The 21,855-nt window shown below is 38.6% G+C and overlaps 1 long non-coding RNA gene across 1 annotated transcript; it reads right to left on the reverse strand.

Moving 5' to 3' along the window:
- Positions 1-421: 421 nt before the first annotated feature.
- LOC118162981 lies at positions 422-19,639 on the reverse strand. Its single transcript, XR_004748760.1, has 3 exons — positions 19,626-19,639; positions 5,569-5,573; positions 422-562 (listed from the first exon to the last, which is right to left on the reverse strand). It is a non-coding gene; the product is annotated as an uncharacterized LOC118162981 (long non-coding RNA).
- Positions 19,640-21,855: the final 2,216 nt, after the last annotated feature.

Consider the following 21,855-nt stretch of genomic DNA (forward strand, 5'->3'; position numbering starts at 1 on the left):
GGTGGGCGGCAGCTCCCCCCAGACCCCTGCTCCTGCGTGGGCTCCTCTCCACGGGCTGCAGCTCCGGCCCGGGGCCTGCTCCTGCGGGGGCTCTCCATGGGCTGCAGCCTCCTCCAGGCCACATCCACCTGCTCCACCGGGGGCTCCTCCACCCACGGGCTGCAGCGTGGAGATCTGCTCCATGTGGGACCCATGGGCTGCAGGGGGACAGCCTGCTCCACCAGGGGCCTCTCCACAGCCCGCAGGGGAACTGCTGCTGCCTGCCTGGAGCACCTCCTGCCCTCCTGCTGCACTGACCTTGGGGTCTTCAGGGTTGCTTCTCTCACATGTTCCCACTCCCCTCTCCCAACTGCTGTTTGTTGCCCAGCAGTTTTTTCCCTTCCTTCAACCTGCCTTCCCAGAGGCCCACCCAGTGTCACTCCCTGGCTCAGCTCTGGCCAGCAGCAGGTCCCTTTTGGAGCAGTCTGGAGCTGGCTCTGCTCTGACATGGGGCAGCTGCTGGGCTCTGCTCACAGAGGCCACCCCTACAGCCACCCTGTTACCAAATCCTTGCCACGTAAACCTGATACAGCAATGCGTGGACACCAGTGTGAATGATAGTAGCAATACTACCCCTTAAAAGGCAGGTTAGTGTGAACAAAGGGGGTTATACTAATTTAGATCAGTTGTAGTGCTATTACGATTGTTCTGGCTTTCAACTGTCTTATTTTATTTCTTGTTTGATTCTTCTTCTGTGCTTTTCATTATAAGTGGATGAGATCAGATCCTATGTGTGAGCTGTAGCTTACTGGCTGTCATCATTAATGGAATGCAATTTTCAGGACTCATACGACTGTGCTACTGGAAGTTATTCACTGGTGATGTTACCGATGATGGTTGCTAAAACTTCTGTATGTGAACTAGTCACTGCAGGGTTCATCTAGAAACCTCATCATCTTACACAGATGTCTACAGCAGAGGAGTTTCTCTCTAGAACTATAATATCTCCCTACTGGCTAGGACAAGCAGAGAGAATCTATTTCACCTGATTTATACATCTGCATTTTAGAAGACTACCATCAAGTGAGACAAACCTCACCCCAGCAGTTTCTGGAAGAGATTCCTGAACAGAGGAATCATTTGTTGCATTCAATATGCAGTTTGGTACATGCGGTTTGGCTCCATTGATAATGTGGCATATTTATGTTCATTACTAAGTACAACTCATAGACTTGAATTTCCAGTGTGAATATCGTTAATTAAAATATGATAATCATTTTCATCCATATTTTGCTATTTATTTCCAATCTGCTTTTTTGGCCTGCCTTCTACCATCCTGGGTTTTGGAATAGTAATACACAAAACACAAAAGAAGAGTGAGACTGCCAAAGAGAATTCACATGAGAATTAAAGCAGACATTTCTGGATCTTTCTTAAAATAATATTGCCTCATTTCGAGTCATACATTCACTTAGATAATATTGCCTAGAGACAGTCGACCACACAGATATTATGAGGAAACTGAACTGCATGAGATACTTCTAACAGTGCAGATTCTAATGGAAGTCAAGTATTTATGTCACCGGGCTGTAGAAGAAACTAAGAATGTGTCCCAGAAGACATCCTCAGCAAAAGGAAATCAGAGGAAAATAATTAGAAAGTGAAACTTCTTATGAGCTCAATTAAAAGACTACTTTAATTTTGCAAACCTCACCTCCCTGACCAGCCTAGCTGATGGAGAGAGAGAGAGCTTCCTCCACTGGGCAATTCAGAACATGTAAATCTGGGTTCTCACTCTGTGGAGTTTACTCAGGCTAAGGGATAGCCAGTAATTTTTAGTAACAAAAATCATGTAGAATAACAGTACTTATGAGAAAAGATAAATTATTTTTGCACTTGATTCTGTAGTCCCTACTAAGCTGAGTAGGACTTACTCCAAAGAACTCTCACCTGGAACTGAGGGGGATGTCTCAGGAGTAAGCTGAATCATGGCGTTTAAAAATTGGAGAACTGAATACTAACATTCAAGTCCGTTATTCTTCTAATCACTTATCATTTCCACCTCTACTGAGTAACGCAGTGCACATTTTCAGCTCCACACTTCTGATACAGCTTTCTATTCTCCAGCAGATAAGATAATGCAGTTCAGATTACAGCAATCAGAAAACTCATTGTAGGTAGATATTTACATTCTGATGTCATTTTTAATGTTGCTTTATGCTTAGATTTTGAAACATTAATCTTTTCCTACAGGTAATGTTTTACACTTGTGTGTGATGAGAGGAATGTCACCTAAAACTCAGTCTTCAAATATATTAGAATCTAGTAGGAATTTTCATCTGATTATGTAATACCTTCATATACTTTTTTTTTTTTTTTTTTTTTTTTTTTTTACTGAGATAATTGTAGCAACATTTATGGGTCCCTCTGGCAGGCTTCTTATCCTCCTTTATTAAGGGAATTATTGCCTTCAAAGACCATGCTTTCTAATTTACTAAAGTAATGTTAGATAAAGAGGTTACTATGGGGACATTAAGAAACTGTTTTTTGCAGGGTAAGCCAAGTGAAAGAACCATGACACATCTTAGCATCTACATGCTTGAATGAACATTCCAAATCCTGTTTCTTCTCTTACATGTGATCTGAAAATCTGCTGGCTCCATCCAGGCAAGCTAACCTTTTATTTATTTATTTATTTATTTACTTATTTTATTTTTTCTTTATAATTACTCTAATCATTCAATCCCTATTGAAGTGGTTGCTTATAAAGTAATCTCTACAGAGAGAAAAAAAAGTAGCGTCAGTAGGTAATTATGATCCTGTCTGAACTGGACTTCACAGCTAACCTGTATTCCATAAAGAAAATTTTGGTTTTGAAGAAAATTACTTAATTTTATGGGCAAATTTAAAATAACGTGAATTACTATAAACTGGAGGTTTAAGTAAACATGTCATAATACAGCATCTGTCAGCACTTGTCAGTTTGATGAATATTGCAAAATATTATAATGAAATAAAACAGTGATATAACGCCAGTGCATTACAATTCATTGTGCATGGGAATTCAAACATATTAAAGAACAACAGCTTTATGATCTATATTTCTGTAAGTAAATTTAACTGAGATAAAGTATACCATTAACAGCCATTTCACAAGGGCAGGTTTTAAAGGCTTTAACTTGGCTGCACATACTGCATTTGAAAATGTGTGCTGAAATTGGAGGGGAAAGGATGCAAAATGTGCACATAGTCAAAATCCAGCATTATTATTACTTCATTGCCACAGAATCTTTGGGTTTTAGTGTCACTTTTTAGACAAATGCAGGGAGACATCTCCCTGCCCAAAGCACTTAGAGAAAGCCTATGGCCATGATCTTGCCACTGATAGCACGAAGGAGGAATGTTGTCTCTAAATGGAGTGTTCTTGAAGCCAAAGGGTAGTTTGAGGATGAATCAATCAGTTCATGTGCTGTCATTTCAAGTACTGTGAGCCTTAGACCTTAGCTTTGCTCCTGCTGATCTCTTACTGTTGCCTTCAAAGACTGCAGGATGAGGACAAAGTCATATGAAGTACAGATAAAGGAATAGAAATGAGAGGTAGATAAAACACAAATTCTGCCAAAGGAGGCAGAATTCAGCATGCCTTTTAAGTTATCACCGCAGCCAGCCATAATGAAGTACTATTTTTCATATTTTATTTTAAAGAAATTGGTGAATAGAGGATCATGGACTAGAGATGGACAGATGAGAGATACTGCTTTTTCTCATGAGAAATCTGTTTCAAATTCTGTTTTCTTTCTAAATTAAAGCAAAAGTTGAAATTCTGAACTTTTTAAAGAAACAAAAGAAATTCTAGAACATCTCTGTTCAGAAAAACAAGATTTCTGCATTTCAGCAAGATATAAACCATAATATAGAATGCTAAAGCATATGTAAATGACTTTTAACATACATTAAAATGCAGCAATTAAATAAAATGAACTAAGCACAATTAATGTATTTCTTCTGTTCAATTGTATCAGGAAATGTCATGAAACGGGTTACCGATTCTAATAGATTTGTGTTTCAATGGACAGCTGTAGAAGCAGTACTGAAGCAGTAGAACTTCACTAGCAATAGGTCTTGGATCAGTCACTGGCAATCTCCTTCTGGGTTCATAAAGAAGAAGCATGATATCTTGATCTCCTTTGCCTGTGCCAAATTTGAATACAAGAGCTCTCTAATTCTTTACAGATCATCCAAAGGTGAAAACCAGAACAGCCTGGACACCTTTGGGATGTGGCCCAATGCACACAGCATCTATCTACCTATTGTGAACCTGGGACGTGCTGTGCTCCTTCATGGAGTATATGACTTTTGCAAAATCCTATCTTAAAGACTGTGCTGATGCTACCAAGATCACTCCAGCAAAACGGTTAAATACCAGCTTGATTCTAACTACCCATTATACCTGTATGCCTCAATGGTATTCTGCAGAAGTGTCCACTGCTCCCTACAGAGGAGGCACCATGATTAGTACAGTCAGGAAGAAAGCTCAAGACCACTTTTAATTTCTCTCTTTTTGTTTGTTGTAAGAGGAGTAGCTGGGGTGGGGGCGGGAAGAGGTCTGCATCATGTTTAGTAGGTACATTTATTAGTGTTTCAGTTCAAACTGGAATTGAGGTTTGGAAGAGAATCTTCTAATCTCCCCACACATTGAACATTGGTTCTTGTCAAGAAACTATATTCAGTACTTAGACGTGTTCTCAGGTGAAATTGAAATGAAAGAGGAGCCTAAGGCACTCTACAGTGGATATTCAGACTCCATTACCAAGCTAGAGTTAATCCAAAGAAAAAACCCCTTCTACAACGTACAGTTTAGATATTAGGTCTACAGCAGAAACTTTTGCTGTAGAAGTTCATTTCTTTTGTGCCATGCTACGTGGTACTGTGTTCAAGGCTTTCCTAGCAGAGTTAGCCTGGCATGGAATTTAACCTACTCCCATTAAAAATCTGTTTCATGTGTAGTGATGGATATGCATGGCAAATAATTACTGTAATAGAAGTTACTAAGCAAGTTTTCTAACAAACTGTTCTCCTCAGCGGTATTTACTACATATTAACACTAGAACCAAGATACTAAGGACACAGGGAACAAAAGCCCATTCCATAACAACAAAGTGGTTCTTTGGAATGAAAATTATAAATTTGCTATTACAAATTATTTATACAAGTATCAACCATTTATTTGTTCCTGATGTCTGGCATTTTATCCTAGTGCATAAAAGCTTTCCAAATGGTATTTTTTCTCCTAAAAGTAGGTATTAGGTTAACAGCTTCAGGGCTGAGTTTTCATTATAATTGCAAGATTTATGTCATCCCCTGCTACCAACAGAATATCAATACATATCTGGGAGGTTCAGTACCAGGCAAGTGTTTGCCAAATGTCATGTCTGTATTTATTTGGTAATAAATCTGAAAAATAATTTCTATCTTCCATATTTGTATACAGAAAAAATGCCTCTCATTATTTGATTTTGAATATATGTGGAAATAACTTCTAATTATTTATCGTTAAAAACACTGTCGATAGTAAATCTTATACGATACCCACTCTATCAGTAAATTTACCTTGCTGTTCTTAATTGATGATCCCTATCTTGAGTAATGCACTTTTCCTCTCATGCATCCTATGTAAATGAAATCAGATCTTATTGTACCTGTGTAACTGTTACCCTCTCATTGTTTGGAAGGATTCTCTTTGTAAATCCATTTGCCATCTAAGAAGTTGTAGAGGTGCTGGTGCATGAAATGGAAAAAGCACAGCAGAGCTACTGAAATTCAAGATGAGCTTGGGGGTCAAGATGATAACATCCTTTTTTATTTGTGCACACAGAAAATAGGATATGGAAATTGGTAGTACCTTGAAGGTGGAAAACCAGCATCTCATTTAACAGAGCCCAATTTTATTGCAGAAATGTAATTCCATTGCTGTAATTGTAAAAGCAAATGTGTCCTTGATAATGATTACAGTGTAATTACGAGGATATGTCATCCCAGATAATTTTAACTGTGCCACCTTTAAATTGCAAGACACCATCAAAAAAGACTGAACTGAGGTTCCTAAGGTACTTGACCAGAGGAACTATATTCAAGGGAGGGAGACAACATGCAAGTAGATTTCTGCAACAGATCAGGTAAATTGCACCCTAGAAATCACACCTAAGGTTATCAAATAGCTTATATGTAGATATGTATGCAGCAGGTGACTGCATCTTGTTGGATGAACATAGTCTTTACTACCATGATCCTAACTTGGGTTGTGTAGCCTAAGCTGTAGAACTGACTGTTTAACTTTTGACCTTAATGTACATCTTGGGAAAAGTGTTTTGGAGACCTTTCTACATTAATTTTGTTTGCTGGGAAGTTTGGCCTTTTGGGGCAATTTATCAATTTGTTATAAGTTTCATATGTAATTCAAGCCTTCAATTTAAAATAAATCATCATTGAGCCTTGGATAATCACCTACTGCTTGTTCTCTGTAAAAGAAGCTCCAGAGTAAGCAAAACGTACTGTTTGCACTAAATGACTTTTGCTCTGGTACTAAGATAGATGTGTGTCCTGGCAGAATCCAGCTTTACCACATAATCTGGTACAAGCATGAAATGATTAAAAAAATAAAAAGGAAAAAAGGAAGCAGGTACTCCTCCTTCTCAAGAAGTACAGTGTATTTAAGTTGAAAGAAAAGCAGCCTTTTTTTCTGAGTGCAGTGAAACCAGTGAATGAGCTGCTCTGTCAGACAAAACAAACTATGTGTGGGACAAAGGTCAAAAAAATACCCTTAAGCCCTAGATAAATATCTGAGCAACCTCATAACAAGAGGATCAGGAATCATGAAAGAAGACTGATCAAACCCCAAAGAATATTTTATTTACAAATAATAAGAGACCAGCTTCATCTTCCAGATTATAATTACTATTTTGCCTGCACCATTTACTACTTACTTGTACAAAACTTTTTATATTGAAAACTTCTGTACAGTGCATGCATCAATTTGCCTCCATTGTCATGTCTCCTGGAACAGGTAATCTCCAAACCAGCCTGAGCTGAGGACAGAGGTGCAGACATGAGTATTGCTAAGCCACTAGCATACTTTAGAGATGTGGACATTGGTGTCCTGCTCTGGGAGAAGCCCAAGACAAACCTAATATTGCCAGAAGTCTATGTGAGCACAACAAGCCAGGGTAAAAGCTTTGGGGTACGCACCATCTATAAGGAGCTTAAAAGTTACATAGAATAGGAAAGCTTGGACAGCTTTGTCAAACTTTTTGAAAGAAATAGAGAATTAAACAACAACAACAACATAAAAAAAAAAAGAAAGATTATAAGGATTCTTTGAGAATGGGTATCCCAGTGTTCACATGGTATAGACTCCAGGCTTTCCAGCTTGCAAGGTACCCAGGAGCCACTGCATATGCACAACAGGCTTGAAAGCTAACCTGCTTTATAGATGGTTTGCACTTTGCAGTGGTTAAAGCAACCCCGCACCCCATGTTCCATCAAGCTGAGAAACTACCTTGCATCTAGTCACTTCCCGTTTCTAATCAGTCCTGTTTAGGCACTAGAAAAGTTTCGTATGCCAAAGAAGTACTAGTGATGCCCAGAAAGATTTTTAACAACAGAAAAAGAAGTGTGGGTACACAAGAGAGAGAAAACACACTTGACAAATATCACCTTATATAATGATTACCTACAGTTTTTCACATGCCTAAGAGAAAGTGAACATACAGACAGTGGAATAAAGCATATATGGACATTTGATAGTTCACTTTAATGGAGAACCCCATAGGGTCATCATAAATAAGCCTTTCTAATTACAAATCCTACCCCAAAGTACACATGAGGCTTAATATCACTTTGGGAATTGCCTATAACCCCATGCAAGACTTTTTGCTTCAGCAGTGCTCTGTGCTGATGTTTTCTCAAAGCAAGCACTCACTTAAAGTCCATGCCTCATAGGAGCGAGGGCTGTGATGGCGTCTGTCACTGCTGCAGCAGAGCTGCGCCCTGCCAGCTCGCCTTCCGCTCCCGGACTGAAAAATGCACAGCAAAGGAAGACAGGAAGGAGCAGTAAACAAAGAAACGAAGCCCCAACAACCTCCCTGCTTCCAGACAGCCCCCTGCTAAGTACTTTCTCAAAACACGTATACACTGCTTTAATTAGTAGTATATTGCTAACAGACTGGCTCCATTTCTTTGTCGGGTCAATACCCCACCACTTTGCGCCTGGCAAGGCAAGACATTTATTAATTAGAGCTGCCCTGCAGTCTGTCACTCCTCTTCCAGTACACTTTGTTTGTGCCATTCTCCAGCTGGTAGAGCCATGATGTCACTTATTTCAAAGATGACTTTAAAATGAGAAGATAAAATGAAAAAAAAATTAAAAAAAAAATAATAAAAGAAAATAATTGAGTTACTGCAGTGCTGAATAGCATATTTAAGGTATACTTCTGAAGCATTGTCAAATCCTACTTCTGCAAGCAAGGGCTTGGGAGAGCTGTTGTGAGGTCTTTTTGGCTTTAGAAGTTGCAGTCACTCTAAATTTCCTCATTCAAAAAGTTTCAATGCATTAGTTTGCTAAATAGTGTTACTAATATATTACTACACTTAGCTTTCGGGTGGTGCCTTTATCTGTCAATCTGAAAACACTTTGCAAAGGAAGTCAGCATCATTATCTTCATTTATACTGTCCTGCTTCCTCCTGATCATTTCTTTTTCATAAGATCATCTGTAGACAGTTAGAAAATAGGAGTGGTTGTGCCGTACGATTATCTGCCTCAGTCTCTGCTTCAGCCTTGTATTTGATCACGCAAGGGAAGCAACCTAGTGCCTGCAGCACACCACGTAGCCCCACCTGCCTTCACTGATGGGGAATCAGATGTGTGAAGTCATCCTGTGGCACTGGCAGCTTTCAGCAGAACTGCTCTGTGCAGTCTGTTTTCTGAAGAGATTTCATTTCACTATCTCCCCAGCTACCGATACCAGCTTGTCACTGCAATCTGTTATTTTAACGTGGCTGTAATATTTCACTGAAGCTGTATCTTACCAGCCTGTAGTCTAATATGTATGGAAGGCGCATCTTCAAGTGACCCCCAAGGAGAGATCACAAGAAGCCTAATGGCCTTTGATGGGTCAGTGCTGCATTTTTTAAGGAAAAGAAAGTTTAAAGGACATATTTTTGCTCTTTATCTATTTCTGATTCTGTTGCTATCCAGTTGTTGCTGGTATTCTCCAGCAGAAGAAAACCTTAAAAGCATGAAGATGCTGTTGAGAGTAGAGGTTACCCTACCCTATGTCCCTGTCAGCTCTTGCTAAGCACCACATTTAGACCTACAGAAGATACAGAGAGAGTCAGCTCTTGTGCCATGGGTAGAGGTATGGATCTTCTCATAAAACTTGCCTGCATCTTTATTAGCTTCCTTTTCTTGCATGAATGTGAATATGTGTGTAGGGAGTGGAGATCTCGGGTTACTACCATGGGTTAGAAATAGAGGATTCAAACCTCAGGCAGGTTTATCAACAATATGGCTTTCTGAAACTTGGACCTCCACAGAGGGCTGCAGATATGGTTATATTTGGATCCACTGTGCTTAGAGAATTAAACAACAACAACAACAACTCACTGTGCGTAAACTTTTAACTGAGCTCATAGTATTCAGCACTATTGATGCCTAATCCACCCAGGCTGTGCCACTCCCAGTTTGGGCTTGAATATTCTTACTCCAGGATTTGGTCCAGTTAGATCTGGCCTCAACTCAGACTTAGGTGTAAGCAGAACAGGTGGTACAAATGTCTGGACTCAGGTCATGGCTTTCTATAACATGGATCAGGCCTGTGGCCAGCCAGTGGAAGAGAGGAAAGGTGCACTCAGTGAGAAACTGGGAGGGTGTTTCTCTGCCTGTCACATCAGGACCTGGAAAAGAAATCCTTCCCAAATCCTTACAATTATTAGGCAAATCAATAGGCAAACAGAGGTAAACTTCCACCAGTTTACTTAGCAGTGGATTTACTTAGCAGTAGATTACTTAGCAGTGGATTAGTATGGCCCTGAAAACAGCTGGCAAAAGGTGGCCTGTTGAAGTCTCTCACTCTCCAAAAGGGATACACAGATACACCTGGGGGGACTGTCTGAAATGGGGACTGTCTGAAATAACACCTTTCAACAGCTTCAGTTTCAGGGAATATCCTGTAGCACTCTCTAATCTCTAATACAAACATAAACTCAGTGACTGTATTGTGCTTTGGGCAAGTCTCCTATATCACTTGCAAAAATGGACTGATTTTCAGAAGTTTTCATTAAAAAATGCACCAAAGGATGTCTTGGTTTGAAAATATGGCTGATTGCGTATGGTACAATATTATTTGTCCAGTTAAGATCTTTGTAGAAAGATAGAGTTGCAAACATGACAAAACAACCTACATCAAACTGCACATCAAAGAGAAAGCAGAGTATCTCTTTCATCAGTAGCACCTTCCAACATGAAGATCTTTACTGTCTCATCTTTCAGGGGACAAACTATCTCCTCTCTTACACCATGCACCCATCTCACAGAGGATGGAGGTTTGTGGAAATGGGCCTTCAGAGTCACAAAACAAGAATTTTAGTACACTAGAGAGCATAAGAAAACATTGAAACTAGTTTCATTTAATACAAGTGTAGGTTTAGATGTATTTGGGTAGAAGAGCCATAGGCACTGTGTAATAAAATATGAAATAAGGGGAAAGTGTCAGATGGATAGCTCTGCTGGGATTCTGTTAGCAAGGCAAAGCCAGTTTCAACTGTAAACAGTAAAATAGCAATATACTCTTAGTTTATGTCATAGATTATCACATTATTAGTGATAATAAGAGTCCTGAGGCAGTGTTCACTTGCAGTTGCCTGAAACCTTTGAAAATTGACCATTGAACTCTAGATAACCTAGAAAAGATTTTGACCTTAATGGACTGTCAACAAGTTAGTGATTTTTAAAAGTAAAAGTTAGATCTCTGAAGAGAAAGGCATCCTGCTTTACATAATTGATATCAGTGAAGGTAGTCTGCCTCACCTTTGTACTGTGTTTATTCATGGTTTCTTTATATACTCTATTGTATTGTTTTTCACCTACTTATTGTATTGCATAATAATGCAAAATATTTGTGTGAAAAAGCTATTTCTCTGAGGAAGAACAATCTTTCAGAGCTTTGTGTGGGAACTGGCAAGGCTCTGAACTTCCAAAATAATGTTTCCTAAAAATGACCATAAATAGAATTAAAGTCTGAATCAGCAGATAATGTACCAACACATTTGAAAGTGCTGAAGTAAAAAAAACAGAACCCAAGGTGGACATTTGCAGTGAATATCAGCTACAGAAAACTGTACAGAAACATTCCTGAGATGAACGTTTCCAAATCTTCACTGTGACAGGCGCAGGTATTTTTGGAGGGAACAAAACAGAGACTGTGGTTACAGGTCTTAGAAGTGCTTTCCCTTTAAGTTTACTGAGCAAAGAGGTAATTCTAGAGAGCTGGGCCATTAGTTACTACAGTGTAAAATCAGATGTGAGAGGTCATTCCCTGGCACTAACAGCTCTGGGCACACTTGCTCAATGAACTCTGTTTTCCTGCTGGGTAAATTAATTATATGATTGTCTCTGCTTGAAATTAATAGTGTCCTACCCTTTTTCACATGAAGAGATCAAACGCTCCCACGTGACTTGCAAAATACTCCTCTAATTGAGGGTCCCTGTAGAAATAATTAGTTTGCTTTAGTGTGAGATATTAAATTACCCATTTTCAGTGCAAATGCTGGGAAAGTTGTCTTATGCTTTTTCTTTCTTTTATGTTTTATTTCTTAAACTCAGTTTCATTAAACTTAATGCTACAAAGTATTTCTGTCAAGGGAGGCATAGCTTAGTGCAGAAGTAGAAGATGCATCGTAAGTGTAAATAATAAATGTTAAGAACACAGAGGTCTGAGTGCTGCATGTGCATGAAAACCACACGCACACACGAAGCATGTGTGTGGGTCCTGGCACAGGTGGGGCCTTTTGCCTTGAGGGGTCGAACTCTGATGGAGCACCCTGTGCTGCGTGGACGCAGACCCTGCCTGCACCATGGAGCGAGCACCTGCTCTGGCAGGGGGATATTCAGCAGCAGCCAGCTGAATATCACTGCAGCTTGGCCCTCTGAATGGAAGGAAGGAATTGACCAAAAGATGAGGCTGATGGGAGGCATGAAGGTCAGACAGAAAGAACAATCCAAGGCAGTGCTAGTGTCTGAAGCCTGGTTATGTAAAAAACAGTTATATGGACAGCAAATAATAAAAACATTAAAATTAAATTGCAACCACTGGTGCTGTTCTCTCTTTTTCAGGTTGTTTACTCTTTTGTTTAGCCCCCATCCTGTGATCTGAATTATTAGCAAACAGTAACATCCTATGTGAGAGAATATGTTTTATATTAAATATATGCTTCGCTGGCTCTCCAAGCTGGGCTGGCCTCAGCTGTAAACAAGTTGACCTGGATACATAATCATTCCTCAACTTCCCTGGGCTGCATTTTGGTGAAGAAATTTTATTTAAACATTTATTAGAGTAGACAGTAGTAAAGTATCATTTGTCTGAGTACACTAGATTTTGTTCCCTTACACAAGAACATATGAGTAAGGAAAAACAAAAAGAAAAGGTTTATATTGCCTGCATATACTTGCTTTCTTTCACTTGTTTTTCTCAGGCAGCTCTTTAACGCATAGAGACATATAAATTTCAGGATGCCTTGGAAAGCCATGGCACTCTCTGTAGTCTCACTCATCCCTGGCTGAAGTATCGAGAAGTAGGACAAAGAGGCAAATAAGGTTTGCTCCTTCAGATTTTACCACAGAAGGCAGATTATTAAAAGAAAGCTCAGATGAACATGCTGCTGTTAGAATAACGAAACAGAATTTCTTCAGGTCAAAATTATCATAAACTCGTTGAAACCTTTGGAATTATGACAGCAAACAAAAGTGAACTGCCTCAGTTTGTGTAAGTGGTTTAGTAACTTGCCCTACGCTTGCTCAAAATCCAGTCTATTCACGTTTATTCTATTTTCTGTGAAGAATGACATGTACAATCCTTACTTTTACAATACTTTTTTTTTTTTTTTTTTTTTTTTTTTTTCTAATGGGACAGTCCAGCGCATGTAGTAAAGAAAGTCTTCTAAGGAAGAAAGCGAATACTAACACTCCTAATGATATGCTGAAAATTAATACATTTTCTCTGTTTAATAGCTACATTACAGGGAATCACAGTTTTTGCCATGTTCTTGTAACCCATAATTATCTTCTTATTTTCCCTTACAGACCTTGAAATGTCTAACAGTGACAGAATATTTTGCCACTTGATATTAATTTACTTGCAGGAATGCACACTAAAACTGCATATATAGCTCTGAAAATGACATATAGGAGAGAAAGATGAATTTCCTGTATACAATAAAATCCAGTAGTATTAGGCAGACAAAAACAACAAACACGGGGCCTTGGCAATAATAGCACCTTCAGTTCACTGGAATGGTGCAAATACCCTTCTAGCAATAAGCAGGAGTGAGATAACATTTTTGTATTTCTGGAAATTGGACAGTGTTGGAACCTGTCAAGCAATGTAAAAGAGACATAAGGGATTTACCACCTATTCTATTGTATGAAGTAAGGAGATGGAAATGTGTGATTAAAGAATAAGTGCAGATGTACATTACTTAACCCTCAAGTAGAGCAGACAGTTTTCTACTTAATAACTCTGTAGATCCATGGAGTAGTCCTCTCTCAAAAAACATCCTTTCTGCGTATCTGAAAATGGAAAATAACAGCAGTATTTTCACACAGAGAAGAAAACATTGCACAAACTCCAGAGACCAAAGACCAGACATAACTTCTGTCTAAGCTGATGAGGCACCTGGATGACACAAGCATCCAGCAGACAGCAGACAGCAGAACTGATGGTGTGGTGACAGACCTCCAGACAAAGAGTCAGCGGTGGCCTGTGCTTTGTTGTAGGAGCACTGCTGGCACGTCTGCCAAGAGAAGAAAGATGAGGAGGCAGGGGAAGGTGAGCTGTTGTTGCTTTCTTGGTACAACTTCAGACTTCTATGTGCAAACAAAATCCCTGCTGAAGACAGTGACAGCTAATTTGCATCAGGGTAGGAGGAAGTCTGGAGGTTGTGCTGCATTTCTTTTGGGGACTGACTTAATGGAGTAAGATACACAACAGAGCCATACTGACATTCTGCAAGACAGAAACCTCTGTGTGTTTGCAAGCACAAATCGGAGAAAGTCTTCCAGTCACATCTTGCTTACTCTGAACCAGTTCAAACTGGTGGATGTGTCTACAGGGAATCACAGCCATCCCTGTTGCTTTAACCTAGGAAGCTGGAACCATTTAAAGATTGACATATTCTTTGTACACCTCTTTCTTCGGTCATATACAGCTGTGACAAAGTCTTAAAAAGTATTCAAGGGCATATATGCCAACACACCTACTCTCAAAAGACAGTAGGAAAGCAAGCCTTGTCTCATGTCTGTGCTGTCACAAGTGTGTGGTATCCATTCTCAGGTGGTGATAGGGACATGGCTAATGTTTAAGCATGGGAATTTTTTCTGTACAACTGTCCCTGATAAAATATTTCTTTCCTTACTTTAGTGGCTGCTGGTTCATTTGTTTAACCACCAACAAGAGTAAGTACATGGAATAAACAGTGGTACAAAAGAAATAGTATGTCACAAATCAGTGGTAATTGCCAAACAAAATTGTAAATATGCAAATATTTTGGTATGTGAGCTGTTAGAAAGACTCCCACCTCCAAACTAAAGGACATGATTTAATGATGGGACTTGGTAGGTCAGGCTGATGGTTAGACTTGATGATCATGAAGGTCTTTTCCAAGCTAGATGATTCTGTGATTCTGTGATCAGTAATTGCCATTTACCAAGCTTTATCAAGCCTGGAAGCTTTTTACTGAATCTGGTTTGAAGCCTTTATTGAGATGCTGAACATCTGGAGTTGGGCTGAGCTGTGTGCTGCACTGAAGGCCATTTGGAGAAGGCTCCTGTTGAACAGGGAGACGCTCGTGCAGAGAGGTGTGGGTCTGGGTGGCAGAGCACCACACTGACAAGGCAATGAGAGGAAAAGCACAGCACCATGATCCTGGACAGCTGAGGGACTGCGGTTCATCAGCTCAAACCACTGCATGGGGAAACTTGGTCTAGCCACCCATGTACGTACACCAACAGCTGCTTCTGAATTTTATTGTCATTGAACTGTGATAGCCCTTACACTGAGGGTAACAATTAGAGCTACAAGGATGCATGCACGTTGCATGTGGTGGGAGGGTATCTCCAGGGGGCTCCCCACATGCCTTTTCTCTCTTTCCAGTCTTTTCAGCGCTAAACAAAGGTATGAACTGATCTTCAGTCTGTTGCCACTTCAGGCAGATGATGAGACAGCAGAGTCTTTGGTTGTCACATGCTGGTACTTGGCAATATCCAAGGGTGAACATGAGGCTGGGTATTCTCTTGCAGCCTTTGGAATACCATAACCATATAAGTGCCAGTGAGAATAGGTATAATTATAGTTGTAATTCCTATAATCTGTTCACTTTAAAGAAGTCCTTATATTAATGAGAACTGGATCCATATGTGTTGAAGAACTGACCAGACTGAGAAAAGTAAATTTTTGTGCTGGAATATTCTGCGTTTCAGCAGATAAATTATTCTTGAAGGTGTCAGGAAGAATAAACTTGTCAGGCAGCATCATAACAAGAAAAGCTGCTGGAACAGCAGAAGCAGTAGATCTAAATGGCACTTTTGTTGGCCAATGAATATCCATAAAGATGAATGCTGAGAATGCAGATGTAGTAAGATGTGTACATCTAATCTCTTGTCTGCCAGGTAACCTCCTAGCATTTTCTAAATTAGTAAAGAGTAGCTAAAATATTTTGCTATGTGACAAATCTTTTCAAGCCAATACTATGCAACATCATTTTCTACTTTGAATCATACTGACCTACAATAAACCAAATCCAATAACTAGAGACTTATAGATAAGGGTATTAATTCCACTGTCATCATGGAAATAAAGCAACATTTTTCTTATATTTAATACGAACATTAAGTTGAATCTATACATTGAATATCTACACAACCTATATGTATCATTATTATATATAGTATGAAATTCCTTGCAACTAAAATTCTCAGTTACTTGTGTTTTAGAAATAATGTTTATATTATAACAACAAACTTTCAATTCTGAGTACCGAAATTCTAGCTTAGTACTTTGCAAAATTCAACATAAACAACATTAGAAAGCTTATAATCAGTAGTAGCAAAAATATGCAAATATTCTTTTCTCCAGCTGGAAGCACTTGAAAAATAAATAAATAAATAAATGCAGTGAATCTTGACAAAGTTGTTCAGGGATATCATAAGACATTAAAGTTGAGTTGGGATGTAGGCTGTCAGCTCCCATGGCATATCTTGACACAATAGAATGCACTTTTCAAATATTGTTAGAGATTGAATATGATCAATGTTTTTACAGATGGGACAGAGACAGTAATGTGAAAAATAGGAAATCTTGTTATTTTTAATTTGAGTCTGGAAAACATTGCTCTAACATATATGTCTACACATTTTATAAACATAAACATTCTGTATATACAGTGGAAACATCAAAAAATGTGCTGAGCAAGATAAAGTTACAAACTCAGTGGTTCCATGGTTTTCTTACAAATAATAACCTACATAAAATAAAATAAAATAAAATAAAATAAAATAAAATATAAAAGAACAATAGTCTTGCTCACCAAGAATTCAGAGGGTATGAAATGCCACTATTAAGACTGATATTTTTATGTGTGCATGATAATAACTGTGCTTGGCATTGGAGAGAAAATCAGTGATGTTAAGAGACAAACCATTTATTTTTACATCCTAGTCCAGACTCCTGAAACAAGACTCTATTTTTCTCCTGCCACCTCTTGTCCCATTTGCTGTCCTTACTTCACAATGAGTGGGGTATGCTTCTGGGTTAGCAGAGTTTCTTCTCAGTTTACTAAGACACACATCTTAAACTGAAATTACAAAAATGATTAGCTGAAACATAAGTTTATAAGTATTATATTTGTGAATGAGTGCTCTAATTTTTATTTTTAAAATACTGGAAAGCACTTTGCTACATGAGGAATGTCAGAAAGTAAAATGACCACCAAGACTTTGTCTTACAGCTGTACGATCAGTATTCACCATATGGCCTAAGAGAATGGCTATTAGCAGAAATAGGCTATTTTCACTCACAAACCATCCTTAGAAGATGTCATTCATTTTTGTCAATGGCTTGACCATCTATCTGCTAGTGGAAGAGCAATAACCCTCAATCTCTGGAGAGGGAGACTGGCTAAGACTGACACAGCACAGAGAATGATGGAAGACTGGCCTGGGTTTGTTGTCAAAGTCTGAGATTTCATCTGCGGTTAGAAGATTTTGTTTTAAAGCCCAACAGTGGCAACATAGCAGACAATTTCCTCTGTTACTACAATTTAAACAAACCAGAATGAAGTTTAGGTGTGAGTTAGCCTTTTTTTTTTTTTTTTTAAATGGTGTTTTAGTTCTTCTTACAATAAAACCATTGCTGATGCAAACACATCCAGTAGGCAATTATTTCCACACTGGTAACCAGTATGGCTTGCTTTATCAGTAGCAGTTTTAATGTGCACAGGGTTCTGCTGCCATGGCTGCTAGAAGTGCTCATGTGTGTGCTGTCAGGTACCAGGCACCAGAAATAATTGTACGGAAACTCATAGCTCCTAATAATTCTACCAGTGGACCAAAACCAGTATGAAAAATTATCATACAGACATCTTCTAAGGAGCTAGAAGAAAATATGGATAGGAGTAATGACTAGAGGAAATTCCATAAAAACAAATCATATGAAAACAAACCAGTTTCTTTCTACCACCAGGTAATAGAGAGGAAAATCAATACGTGCCATACACTTTGACTTACACAAGACTTCTGGCACTATGACACGTAGAGTTTCCATAACCAGACTGAGGAATATTTAGGTGAAAATACAATGGTTGCCAAACTCATTGGAAAACTCTACTTGAGATTTTATTATCAGTGGTTCAGGTACATCCTGAAAATGTAATGCTCAAAGGATTACTTGAGCGTTTTCATATGCTCAAGGGAGAGATATTATCAGATATTTTCTTTAATTATCTAGGTGATTGAATAGAAAATGTAATTATTATATTTAAAGACACTGGCAAGCTGTCTGTGTTCATTGGGAAACAGGATCAGACTTCAATGGGATCCTGATTCAGAGGGAGATGTTATAAAAAGAGAAAGGGTACTATTTAATAAGGGCAAATGTCAGACTATAAACTCAGGTAGAATAATTAACTGTACAAGTATAGAATAGGGAACAAAAGACTAATAGCTCTACAGGAGTATATTTAGAATTGTTGTGATTCATGGCTTGAACAGGAATCAAAAGTATTGTGTAAAGGCAAACCCCATATGATTAATCACCGACAGTGATTAATAAATTGTCATAGCTAACAAGACATTTGAAGTAATCCTGTTCCTTTCAGCACTGACCTCTGCTGAAGTGCACCAATGTTGAACATTGAGCAATGAAAGTCAAAGAAGCTAGGAGTCACTTGGAAAGTTTCCCAAGGAAAAAGTCCTAGGAAGACAAGTGAGAATTAAGAGACGTCTCCAAAACAGGAACATTTGAGTGAGCTGGTTATTATTACTTGTTGCCTCATTAATTACAGAATGAGAATTAAGGCTTCAGGTTCTGAACTTAGAAAACTGAATCCTCCTGAAGAAAAATAAAACTAGTCATATGCCCACAGATCTTTGTGGTGGATGTAAAGGATTTTCTTTTTTTTTAGAACCACTGCAATTGACAGTGAAACAGCTAACAACAACGTGACCAGGTTGCCAATACCTTTTTTTTTTTTTTTTTTTTTTTTTTTTTTTTTTAAATTCTCAGCTGATCCCCTTCGTCATACTCTGCCAAAAAGTCAACAACTTTCTTTTACTTCACTTTCTAGGTTTGGAGTCTTTAGAAAACCCTTATTTTGTATCTTCAAGCTTCTCACAACTTCCACAACAAGTGGAAATGTCTTTTTAATGTGCTTTCATGAAACCAGAACTTTGGGTAAGAAAATGTGCCATGTACTGATAGTATTGGCAACAGTGACGGTTGAAGGCTTCTGACCCAGCACACATTGAAATGCTCAAAGGGATTGTTTCAAGCTGTCCTTTAGCTCAAGCAGTTGTTTCTGCACTGCATTCATTTCCCACAACAGCCAGAGATGAATTCTTTGCCTTAAAAGAAACATGAGAACAACTGAAAACCTTACCTTCAACTCCTTCTGCATGCTTCTGTTGCCTTCATTTTGTAAACTATATTCAAAATCCTGTGAAACCTCCACAACAGTGAGATAGTCATTGAGTTCACAGAGCATATGAAGTAGAGTTCCATCTGCCTGGTGGGAGAAAGAGAGGACACATCCTGATCTCTTGTCTATAGTCTGAAAGCTACTCAGTCTTTTGTAGCAGGGGTGGTTTCTATGCCATGGACACACACCTGGGAAGCACAGTATTTATTTCCTAGTGAACAAGACTGGTAGTGGGCTGCACAGTTTTCAGTGTCTAGTGCTGTACAAAAAAAATTGTTCTGTTTTTTCTGGCACCTTCATTGTCCAGAGCAGGGAGCTAGCAGGAGGTGTTCATTGCCCAGGCTTCCTCCTCCAGATAAGCAAGGTGTGGGCTGAGAAGGGATAGGGTTACCTTGATCTTGTCCTGATATAGCCTTGGCTTCTGGCCAGCTCTCGCACCTGGGCCCAGGAGTTGGGAGTGTTCCTAGTTTCTACAGTATAGACACAAACACTAAGACCTGGTTTTACTTAGAAATAAATCATTAGATTGGCAGGAAAATCTGGGTATGTAAATGTGACTCTGGGTATCCAACTCCAAAATGCTCTACCAAAATTCCTGAAATTGCTGTCCAGTTGCAATACAGTCTGGAAAAAGCCTCAAGACCCTCAACAACTAAATGCTAATGAATACTGTCCTTTACTGCTAGCCTTTTATTCCTTGGGATGGGTAAGATCTGATATACCAGGGGAAGGGAAAGGGAAGAGAGAAGTAGTTCCACACTGGCATTCACAGTGTGATGTACTTTTGTAGTTGCTTTCTAGGAGAAAGGGCATATGCTTTTTCATTCATGTCTGTGTGTTCCAAACACATTTTAAGCACCTATATACCTTGATATTTTTCTGTCACGCCATTTCTAACTGCTCAAGAATGCTAAAATACATATTAACCCTTCCTATCTCACACAGTTTCATCCTCAGTGTTTCAATTTTCTTTCTTCCCTACTGGACCATTTTACCACTGTGACTCTAAATGTACTCAGCTTCCTCTTTTCAGCCAGTTGTCAGCATAACCATTATTCATCTACACATAAGTAAGAAGTCACATCAAATCCCATCATCTTTGACTAGTCACCATGTTGTAAATCATGTTTTCCTATGAAAACACTCTTTCTACAGTGCTTGCCTTTTCATGGTCTTCAGGGGGACCCAAACTATCTTCCAAAACATGTTTTTTTTCCACATTTACCTGCTAATTTATTGACCCAGGGTTTTCAGGAAACTCAAAATCTAACAAAGGTTTGCATTCTCTCTTTGCTATTCGCAGCAAAATGTTCTACACTGTAAAGAAAATGCAATAGATCCAGTACTTGGCATCTATTAAGCATCTGTATTCCAACTAACAATTAATTAGGATTAAGGGTTCTTGAAAGTATATCTTATAGCTGAAGAAAATAATTACCAACGATTAATCATATCCTTCTTTCAGATACTTAAAAACTAATTGTATGCATTTTCCAAATGATCTGAGGAGACTTGTGAAATATTTAAATTACATTATACCCTAGGATCAATTGAGAAATGTCCAAATTTCTTATATAAAAACTAACGCATTATTGCAACCCTTCTGTTGCTCTACCCATGCTAGTCTTTAAAACAACCTTTCCCTTGCAACACCCCAAAATTTAGTTTACTACTGGAAAGTGAAGCAAGCAAGCTGTATCAGCAGGATATTATTGTACCTTGTAGAACTAGATCCTCATGTCAGTGAACAGAAAAGAGCACAAGTGTGGGATGGCACTGCTGGGGTAGGAGAGATCTGATCAGGATCTCCTGCACCCATTTTCATCTAAGATGCTCATCAATGGAGTGGGTTGTCAGGTGGAACTACAGCCCTTTTAGTTTCTATGCAATGCCTCATAGATATGTGCCTGATGTTGTCATGCTGGTGAGAAAAGATGGATCAAAAAAGCACTCCATCCCCATCACATTCATTCAGAAAAATTCTTGTGCACACTGGCCATTTATATTTTTCAAGTGACCTAGATAGGAATTTCCCTCTAGTTTTATATCAAAAGATCAATCATAATGTTCCTGGGAAGTTAGTCATAAAGATGAGTCTCTCCAGTTAGGCCTCTAGGTATAGGAACACACTGTATTTCGAAATTCAGCGTAATGAACCTAAGCATTAACATTTTATAACTCATAATAATCCATTCTAAATCCAAAGGCTAATTAAACTAAACATACCAAACTTACCTGCAACTAGAACTGGTTGTATGTAATTTGAATAGAAAAATTACAAATGTGTATTTGCATATCCAGAAAAATTAACACCCACGAAAATATTCATTAATAAAGTCTTAGTTTTTGAGTACTGCAAATAATATACCAGAATAAAAAAATCTAAATAATAATTATTTATTATTATAGACTTA

This window comes from Oxyura jamaicensis, chromosome 1 (genome assembly GCF_011077185.1).
Source record: "Oxyura jamaicensis isolate SHBP4307 breed ruddy duck chromosome 1, BPBGC_Ojam_1.0, whole genome shotgun sequence".
Taxonomy (NCBI): Eukaryota; Metazoa; Chordata; class Aves; order Anseriformes; family Anatidae; genus Oxyura; species Oxyura jamaicensis.